At 38.8% G+C, this 10,319-nt stretch overlaps 1 pseudogene; it reads right to left on the minus strand.

Annotated features, from left to right (window-relative positions):
• Nucleotides 1-6,909: 6,909 nt before the first annotated feature.
• Nucleotides 6,910-8,245, minus strand: LOC148033623 (acetyl-coenzyme A synthetase, chloroplastic/glyoxysomal pseudogene; annotated as a pseudogene).
• Between the last annotated feature and the right edge of the window lie 2,074 nt (nt 8,246-10,319).

Genomic DNA, 10,319 nt, shown 5'->3' on the forward strand with positions numbered 1-10,319 from the left:
GCGTTGATAGACGCGCAAAACAGAGGTATGAAAAAAAAACCAGAGAGCCCGTGGCTTTGCAAGCCACATGCTCTCTGTTTTTTTTCCCCCCATTAACATAAAATTGTATGCTTAGGGAAAATAGAGAAAGATTATTTCAAAGATTTTTGTACTGAAAATAAAACAATGTATGCAGAACACGAAATTTCATATATATAGATGAAACATTTTTACATGATGAGTTCTAGTGCTTGTGACCTCAAGCATGGTCATGGTCGCAAGCACTAGCTGAAAGTAATACATATCAAAAATGAAAATTACAAGCCAAGGGAAGGCATGCATGCATGGGGCTCCTCTACATCTCCTCAGAAGAGGCATCATCATCGCTACCACCACTACTGCTTGTGCCGCTGTCGTTGCCACCACCGCTATTGCTAGTCTCCCCTTCACTATCCTCAACTGCATCAAGGCTCACCTACACAAAGGATTAAGGTATATAAATACCATTACAAACAATAAATTAGAGTTACCTATACTTTTCATGTGAAAAATAAAACATACCTCTTCTGGTGGTGGACTCCTCATGGCACGATTATATTACTCCTCCATGATGAGTCCCTCCTCGTAGAAATGATGCCAAGTGGATGCCCGGTTATGACCTCGATGGTAGCCTACCTCTCTAGGAGTAGGCATCCTACCAACGATATGATACTACAAAACAATTTGAACATACAACATATTGAAATACACTACATAATGAAGTGAAACAAATTACAAAATTTAATTTAAAAAAAGAAATCAAATAATACTTACAAACCCAGCCTCCCATGACTCCTTGCCACCCGATCCATAATGCGACGATCCCATGGTTGCCATCTGGATACGTCGCGCCTCTGCATGCTGGCGACTTGTCATTTTCTCTGTTGCTCTCTTCTTGGCCTCTTTCCACTCCCTACGGTGGCAATTGGGTGGTTGTCCATATCCAGGGCACCCCTGCTCTTGTCTCTGCAGTGACTCCTTGGTGCGCGTCATAAGGTGAGACCTCTTGTTATGAAGCATGTCTCTCACCTTTGACCGTCCCCAATCATCTGAGAATCGTGAATTCTCAGGATTAGGGTACCTTCTATGTACTGCCCGCAGCACCTCTTGCCACAAACCATTTTTTTTGTGCTTGAAGGGAATCATGCAATCTTTGTATGTGGCATGCACGACACTCCTCAAGTAGGCTATCACTTCCCTCCCCTCAGAGTCATGCAAGATACCACCAACATCAGTGACAGAGTAGTACATTTGTGGAGGCTTACCTCTCTCATTTTTCGGTGAGGGTGATCGAGAGCCACCTCCTAGGCAACCCCCACAAAGCCATCGACCTCCTCGTCCTCCCGCACGACTCTCCCTCCTCCCTCGGCGGGCACTACCCTCTACCTCACTCGATGCACATGCTTCTGCAGATGCATGTGCTTCGGCCGATCCATGTACTTCAGCTGATCCCTATGCATCAGCTGATCTGTGTGTATGCACAGTGCGTGGAGTACCTGTTAGTAGAGGTGTGCCAAGGTTTGGTGTTTGTGCGGTAGTGCTAGGAAAAGATGTGATAGGTATCCCAGACATCACACTGAAAACCTCCTCTGCAGTGGGAGGGTGACCAAGATAATTAGTCATCTCCCCCATGAATTGCTCCTTGTTTGGAAAACCTACAAAAAAGCTACTAACACCTCTAGAAAACTCCGCTAAGGTGTTGTTCATGCGTTCCAACTCAGGATCAGTGCTGGAGGATCCAGGATTTCACATCTACACAAGAAAAATCATATTACCCTGTGCAGATAAAACATATTACATATTCGAGGATCACCTCTACAGATTTTCTTTTTACATTGGTTAAAATGTCGACATTGCTTTACAAACAAAATTGTACTCTTCTATCTCATGATTAAAACCTTGTTCTAGAACTATTGAAAAACAAGACCTTGGAAAAGTTGTATACGCTTTCCCACATATAGGGTTGTTGCATACAACAACCATCTCATACTCAGCATCCAGATTCCAAAAATCTTGATACTCGTGACACTTTGTTCCATCCCAAAACTCATTTATGAATTCTACTTGCATATGGATATCTTTCCCTAGCCATCTTGCTCTATGATGCCACATGCTTAGGAAATCATGACAAAGTGACTTGGATTGCACTAAAAGCTCCAATTGTTTCTTGAGAGACAAATAATCAATAGCTAACATTTCTTTCCTTGGTCTATTGCATTTTTTACACTTGTCACAACATTGAATACAGTCACGCTTTAATATTTTTTTGGCATATTTTGTTTGCAAGAACATAAGACTACATCCTTGGCATAAGAATCCTCCTTGCTAGGTGAAAGAAGCTCAATTTCATGATCATTGTTTTTACTTCCTATGCAATACCTATAGCGTTCTGGTTGGACCATGCCAAGACCATGATACATAGAGTCTAGTTGCTCCCAAGATATAGGGACTCTGACTCCATCAAGGTCTCCATCCCATGTATCAGGTAGTTGCACTAATAACTTACTTAAACTTGGCTTGCACTCTTCAACTCTTCGATTCCTAACCCTTGGATTACCCATGTCTCCAAACAATAGTTGGAGCATCTTCTCTTGTGCAGTAATTGAGATTTGGTTCTCATCCCAAAGAGCTTGAAGGTGAATTATTTTTTTAATGGTTTTTTGATGTGGTGATGACTCATCTATATAAGGATCTATTTGAGGAGACTAGACATGGTCAATAGAAGGACCAATTGAGTTATTTTCATGACCTAAGGGGGAACTTACACAAGTATTGATAGTTTGATCATTGATTTGTTCTTCTTGCCCTTCATTTGACTCCATGGTATTGGCTTCAAGAAAACTAGTAAGACCAATTTGCATACTTAGTGCATCATATTTGACCTTTAATTCTTGATGCCTAAGAAAAGTTTGTGGACCAACACTCCTCCCACCATTACAATATGCATGGCAATCACACCACATACGTCATCTATTTGAATCAACTATGCTAGCTTCGTGTTGGACATGATATGTTTCTTCATGCCTTTGGCTCTCAAGATGGTCTCCTTGCACATTTGACTCAACTAGTTCACTAGGATGGGATATCCTTAGAGAAGAATGCATAATTCCAAGCATGTCATTTTTCATGTGTCTAAAATAAGTACTACGGTTCACCAATTGCCAACCTTCCGGACTATGTGCACACTTATAAATACATACACATTTTCTTAATGTGCTTGAAGAAAAAGATATATATGTTGTTTAGGGTAGATGTATTAAGATAATTATTTGATTTTATAGACCAAACTGTGTCACTCACTTGCGTATCTTGAGTCTTCAATCCAATGTTGATAAAAAAGTGAACTCCGCAATTATGGCATAAGCAACTGCAAAAAATCCTGCCAGGAACATAATTACCCTGGTTACAATGCGGGAAACAAGAGTCCTACTTCACTTCTAGTGTCTTATATGATAATCTAGGCTATGGATCTTCAGCCTTCATTAATCTCATTGGATTCATGATGCCAGAATTATGCCTTTCCTGTGCATGCAATTGGTCCTATTGCATGTTACTTCACTCACAGCATAGGGAATGTACAAGATAATGAAATAAATAAGGTCTTATGCTAGAAATCTTGAAATCACACAAATTCTTTAGAATCAAGCAACTACAAAGCTAGATAATAGGAAAAGGTAAAAGAGATAACTTTGACGTAGAAATCCAAAAGCATGGAACCAAACATCACTTACAATCTCTGATCGAATACACTTGATCTTTTAGGAGTGCCACAAAAACTTGAAATGAATGCTCCAGAATTGCCCTTGTGTTGTAGCTTTCTGAGAAAAAAATGATTCGAATGATTGATTACTTTTTGATAATCGAAATATTGCCTTGAAAAGTGTCCTTCAATGCTTGATAAAAATACTTATACTGAGTAGTTGATGACTACAACACAGTCATGCATCCTAGGAAATTGGCAAACAAGGATAAGATTGTGTGCATGCAAGAATATGGATCTGGTCGTGCGAGGGAGAATGGACAATGAGAATGGACGATGAGATTGTGTGAATATGAGAACCTGGGACCTGGTTGTGGGTGAGAGAATGGACCTTTCTTGAATCTAATAAATTTTTCTATTTTCTTGTATTTTCTTGAATCTTGGAGGGACGTTGAGCTCCCATTTAAGAAAATGGGTAATTTTATTTGCATCTTTCTTTTTTTTCTCTTACATTGCCCAAGGCTTAATGACCTTTTACATGTGTCTTATTACCTATGCCCAATGGGCATCCTAAGTACCTAATCCCTTGCTCCAATTCTACTACTTGGAAGTCTGGCTCCCTTATCAACTTTGTTGTCTCATTCAATCCTAGGAAAATAAGCTTGCTCATCAATTTATAAAATTAATTGGTCGAAGCACTAGCCCCATAAGATACCATTTCCCTTAGACTAAATTTTCGCAACTTCACCTTTATGTTTTTGCAAATCTTCTATTCATTAAATATGAGACCAGTTGTATGCCGTGTAGCATATGCGAATTCACTAAATCCAAATTAGTAATATAGGGAGAATTTTTCATTATTCCTCTATTCTCGTTGCATTTCTTTTAGGCCTATAAATATCATGGAATAAGAAACATTATAGCATATCTACCAATAGAATCTATTGCTACCTCTGCATAGTACGCCCCCAATACAATTTTCCCAAAGATGAACCTCAATTAGATGATTTTAGACTTGACTACTTAAGGTACTAATCACCACTACCAATGCCCATTCACCTTTTAGTTCATGCTTCTATACTACACATCAATAGCATTTTCTAACATTCCTATATTGCACATCATAAAATGTAGGTTTGCTTGGTGAGAACTAATAGATACTTGGGTTGCACATATAGCCTATCTTGCAATCATCAAGAGTGCACCATCTCTTCTTCTTACTTTCATCACACCTATAAGGCCATGGGAGAAAGAGAGTCTTGTGATTAGGATGCACACGTGTAGATGGATACATTTAAATTGGAAATTTTGCAAATTCATCTCAAGATTTTGAATTTTCAAACCTCAAATAATCCATCAATATATATTTTGGACATGATGTGCAATCTTCAAGAAGAACAAAACGTTAAATCAAATTGAGTCAAATTGATATAATCCCTTGATCAGTTAAAATGGGATGGTTTCAAAAGAGGTTCAATACCCCTTACTAAAGATTAAGATACAGTACCTAAAATCCTCCTTCTCCTTGTAAAATTGGGACTTGAACAGAACACACCTAGGAGGATCTATTGGTAGAATGCATGTCTAAAGATGGAGATCATTTGTTCTTGCCATACAAAGGATACATGTATTCTCTATTTGCTCTTTTATACCTGGTTTAGACATTCCAAGCTCCATTTGCATGGAGCTTATAAATATTTGTTGACTATGAAGCCTAAAGCATAAGAGCCAGTGCGCTAGCATGGCACCCACTTGTAAGCCTATGCTTGAGGAGGACACTTAGGCTATCTGAAACCTAATTGCCCTTCCACATGCACCAAGGGGTCGCATGACAATCAAGGTCACAATGCAATTGGCCATACCATCAAGAACCCATATGATTGTCACTTCCCTCAAAATTATAAGAGGTAATTGCACTCTTCCACTTTAACTAAGAGTAGGTGCACATCAATGACATTTGGCCCCCCTCCAATCAATTCATTAACCTACTTCCTAACTCACATGAAGGAACACCTACTCACTACGACCTTCCAAACTAAATTGGCAATAGTTAAGTGAGTTAGCAACAATGTAATATTATAAGATGAGGCCCAAACTCCTTACTCTCAAATTTGAACCTACACTTCTAATGATCATTGAAGATACAAAGTGCAAGCATGTCAAAGTAGAGGTACATCTCTAAACATAGTCTTAGCACAAGAAAGATGGGCAAGATGAGCATAGAAGGAAGATTTGAAAAAGAAAGAATGTTGATTAAGAGTGAAATCCAAGAAAAGAGTACACTCTCAGCGTTGTCGAAGAGTTCGTGCAAGAGCTGCAGAACACGGGGTTCAAGGTACAGCAAGAAATGAGGCTAACAAGAAGAACTCAAATATTGGATGTCAAAATTCACTATATTCCTTGTCATAATCATAGAGTTACAACAAAGAAACTGAGCAAACCCATGTTCTTGATATGCTGTCATAATCAGTTTTGGTATTTCAACAAGTGATCCTCTCTTTGGTATCCAAAGATCCTTTTATTTTATTTCAATTTCCACTCTTCCTTAGGTTTTAAAACAGTTTAGAGTGATCTGTAACAAAGCTGGACAGAATGGTTCTCCTTCTACAAGCTCTGATTCATCTTCATCAACAACTGTTGCCTTTAACCGCAATACATTTGCGCAGAATTAGAGATAGATTCCACATGATTCAGTAGAACATAGCACAATCGGTTCTTCAAAAAAAAAAACAATAAGTGACCAAAATCAGCAGCAATTCCCTGATTGTATTTATCTAAATCCTTCGGCTATGTGTTGATGAAGAAATTCAGAATTTCTCTTCAGTCCAGGAAAGCTGTCATCTTTGAGCTTCGGAGAAAGTTAGGGGATAATCTCCTCATCAATGAATATTCCAATTACTGTGAACTTAATAAACTTCCCATTGTTCTCAAGTAGAGTTTGTGAGTTGCAGTTTCTGTAGTTCCAAGTGTTCTCGTTTGAATTCAAACCTGTTCCCTCAAACCTTCATCTATTTGTAGTTCATCTTCAGCTGAATTTTTTTTTTTTACAAGAAAGAATAGGTACAACATTTCATCGCATCAATACTTCAAAGAGAATACAAATTGGATGATTGGAATGTGCCCCAACTGCCCTTGAGGAATTTAAATTTGATCTATAAACCCCCAAAATACTGCATCCAGGTTTCAGTTTTTCACACATCAGTGAGATCAATAAGTTCTTGAACGACTCCAGGTTCAGCCAAAGTGCTGATATCACCGAGCTCGTCAAGTTGTTTTGAGGCAATCTTGCGGAGTATTCTTCGCATAATTTTTCCACTTCTTGTCTTTGGAAGAGATGGTGCCCAGTGAATCTTGTCAGGTGCTACAAATCCTCCTATCTGTGTGCGCACTGCATGCTTGAGACTTGAACGGAGTTGCTCACTGTAACGAATGCCCTCTCTTAAAGTCACGAAGGCATAGATCGCCTGTCCTTTGACCTCATGTTCAACCCCCACAACTGCTGCTTCAGAGCAGTCTGGATGAGATACAAGAGCTGATTCAACTTCCGCAGTCCCAATACAATGTCCACTCACATTAATGACATCATCCACTCGGCCAGTTAGCCAATAATAACCATCCGCATCCCTGTTGATATGGGTCAATCCTAAAACTTTCCATGCGAGCCAGGCTTCACGTTCCTTAATTCTCACACAAGACGAGTCTTTCCTGGAGAGACTGGACCTTTCATATCCAATAGGATGCCATTGTGATCAGCTGCCACTGATGCAATCACTGGGATTGCGCCAGATTCCAAGATGTCATCAAGATTGCCTGTCTTCCATGGATGCTACCTCCAACAACGCAGCAGTCTCTCCCTCCCCCTTGACTTCGACATCAGAAGGCATCAGATCACTCTCATACTCTTCATCCTCCGTTCCGTCGCCATCAAAGCCAAAGGAGTCAAATTTATGTCAGAGGCTTAAACCTTTGTCCGGTTAGACAAAGAAGAAGATAGAATCAGTCAAGGCATGATGCTCCAAGGTCCCTGCAAACGGACGGCTTAAGTCCTTCATAGTTTTCCTTCTTCGAAAGCTTCTTCAGTTCTGCAATTTTATGTCCAGTGCCGGAGACAGCATACACGCATGCCGACAGAGGCCTCTTCTTTTAATTTTCTTCCCCTTCGTATCCTGCCCTGCTTTTTCTCTCCTTTTTCCCCCAATTAGCATTGCCCCTTCCCTCCTTTTCGTCACACTCTCCTCTTTTCCCTCCCTTCTTAGCATTTGAAATCCCTCATTAGCAGCACTGTCGTCAAGTCTCTTTGCCAATAATGGCATGAAAATCTCTCACCAGCATTGGATAAGGGTGAGATCCAATTACGGACCTTAAAATATAATGTGTAGTCTCTTCATTTATAATCAAGTATCTTATTGCTTCTGATGCCACATCTTTCAACGTACCTGTACCAAACTGGACAGCACGTACCTCAACTCCAAAAAGTCTCATTCTGAATACTTTAAGAGCCTGTCGTTCCATATCTTTGGCGCCCATGTAAACAACACATTGTAACCCAAAACAAGCACACACTGTAACAGTGATAACTCCATGCTTCTCATAGCACATTTCAATGCTTAGCCTCCTTCTTTCCAACTCCTGGATGTGGTTATCATTAGGTATTTTTGATGTAGCTGGAGAAGGAGAAGACAAAGTCCTAACATGTTCACCAGCATCAGTTGTACTTTCCACTCAACCTTGCTCAACATAGGCTGAAAGCATCTCATCATATTCGCCACTTTTGTCTCCAACTCCTCCCCACTATACTTATACGCATAAAATAAATGTTATCACAACAACTAAGTATGTACAAAGTACCAAATCCCATGCACAACTTTTAGGTGGTTTACACACTTCGAATGCGCAGCAGTACGACAGCGTACATGCTGCAAAAGGTTGTCCAAGATGAGCTTATCAAGTACCTTGGTACCAAGCTTTCAGTGAGAAAGGAGAAGCTTGAAGGGAGATGTACAAAGAGGGAAAGCATGCTCCATAAAGTTGTTGCCTTGCACTATGGTTCAAAACATTTTTAAGACTTGCATGGTCCTAAGAGATGAGAAAGAAATCCAACAAAGTACCAATATCAATGATTGCTATAGAGACATTGTTGATGTACATGTCATATGAGAAATATGACATTGAATAAGATAGTTCTAGTCCCATTTCCTAGTCATCAAGCTCAAGTGGCTCTTACACTATCTCCATGGCTTGATATAAGGTAGGTGCAAGAATTGTTGGCTCCTATCTCATAAGGTCATACAATTGTCATCTCAAGGCTCCTTTTCACATGCACATCATTGCTATGATGCAACACTGTATTAACAATGCAATATTAATATATGTTGAGGTGATCCTTGCTTGATAGGATCATGCCTTCTTCCTCAAACAACTTGCTTCCTACTCAAAAGTCTACAACAATAGGCATAATTACTAAGAGACATTGTTTGTATGCATGATCAATTTTGGCAAAGAGAAACAGTTTAAAGTTACTAATAGTGTACTTACCAATACGAATGATATACCACACGTCCATGATAGTTGTGTGATCTCCTAGTGCTTTAACAATTTTGGAGCTTGGTCGAGCTAAATGAGTTTTCATCTCATCTTGTGAGCTCTACTACCTCTAGGTATAAATAAATGAGTTCTTATCTCATCTTATGATATTTTCCTAAAGGAGAAGGTTCATCTATATTGTTAGAATATTAGTTAATCCAAAATGTTTTCAACCTCTTGTGATAGACCTTGCAAGGATGTTATCCAAACCTCCTATCTTGTAAAGCTAAAATTGTTGGTCAATCTAAGTGCCATTGTGATAGTTTTGTGCCATTTCTCTAAATGATATAGTAGTTGAAAAAATATCCAAGAAATGAACCTTTTATAGGAACCCAAAATAGGCAAAAAAATGGGCAATGTTGCATGTGCACCCTCATTCCTTTAGAAGTTTTTAGTTAACACACACACACACATTTTTAAATGATATACCATTACATAAATTAGTAAGTTTTCCTTTTCTATTTGCCTTAACAAAAATACAAAATTTTAAAGGGTAGTCCATTACATAAATTAGTGAGTTTTCCTTTGCTTTTGTCTTCACACTTTGATGGTTCATAAAGGAAAGTCATAATACCTAATCTACTAAGATTGTGGTATGAGAAGTTCTAACATGAGCATTGTAAAGCAAAATGGATCAAGAATGGCTTCAAATTGTATGATAGAATGTAGAAATTCAAGACAAGACTTGATTTGCATAAGAAAATCCTCCTTAATTGATATTGAGCTCCACCTAAACATGATTACTATGACAATTATTGAAGTCTACTTGACAACAATTGACATTGATTAAAAAAAATGTGTGAACATTTCATTTCTAATGTATTTTGATTATGTTGAGAGAGAGAGAGAGAGAGAGAGAGAGTGTGTGTGTGTGTGTGTATGTGTGTGTGAGTGAGAGTGAGTGATTGAGGGAGTTACTATATATGACTAAAAACTTATTTTTTTGCTTTGCTATATAGATATTTATTTTACTTTTTTAGCTTTATGTACATTTATCTAGTAAAATAAAAAACCTAGT

This window comes from Lygodium microphyllum, chromosome 7, assembly GCF_053477565.2.
Source record: "Lygodium microphyllum isolate KBCC chromosome 7, Lygodium_microphyllum_v1.1.10, whole genome shotgun sequence".
NCBI classification, from domain to species: Eukaryota; Viridiplantae; Streptophyta; class Polypodiopsida; order Schizaeales; family Lygodiaceae; genus Lygodium; species Lygodium microphyllum.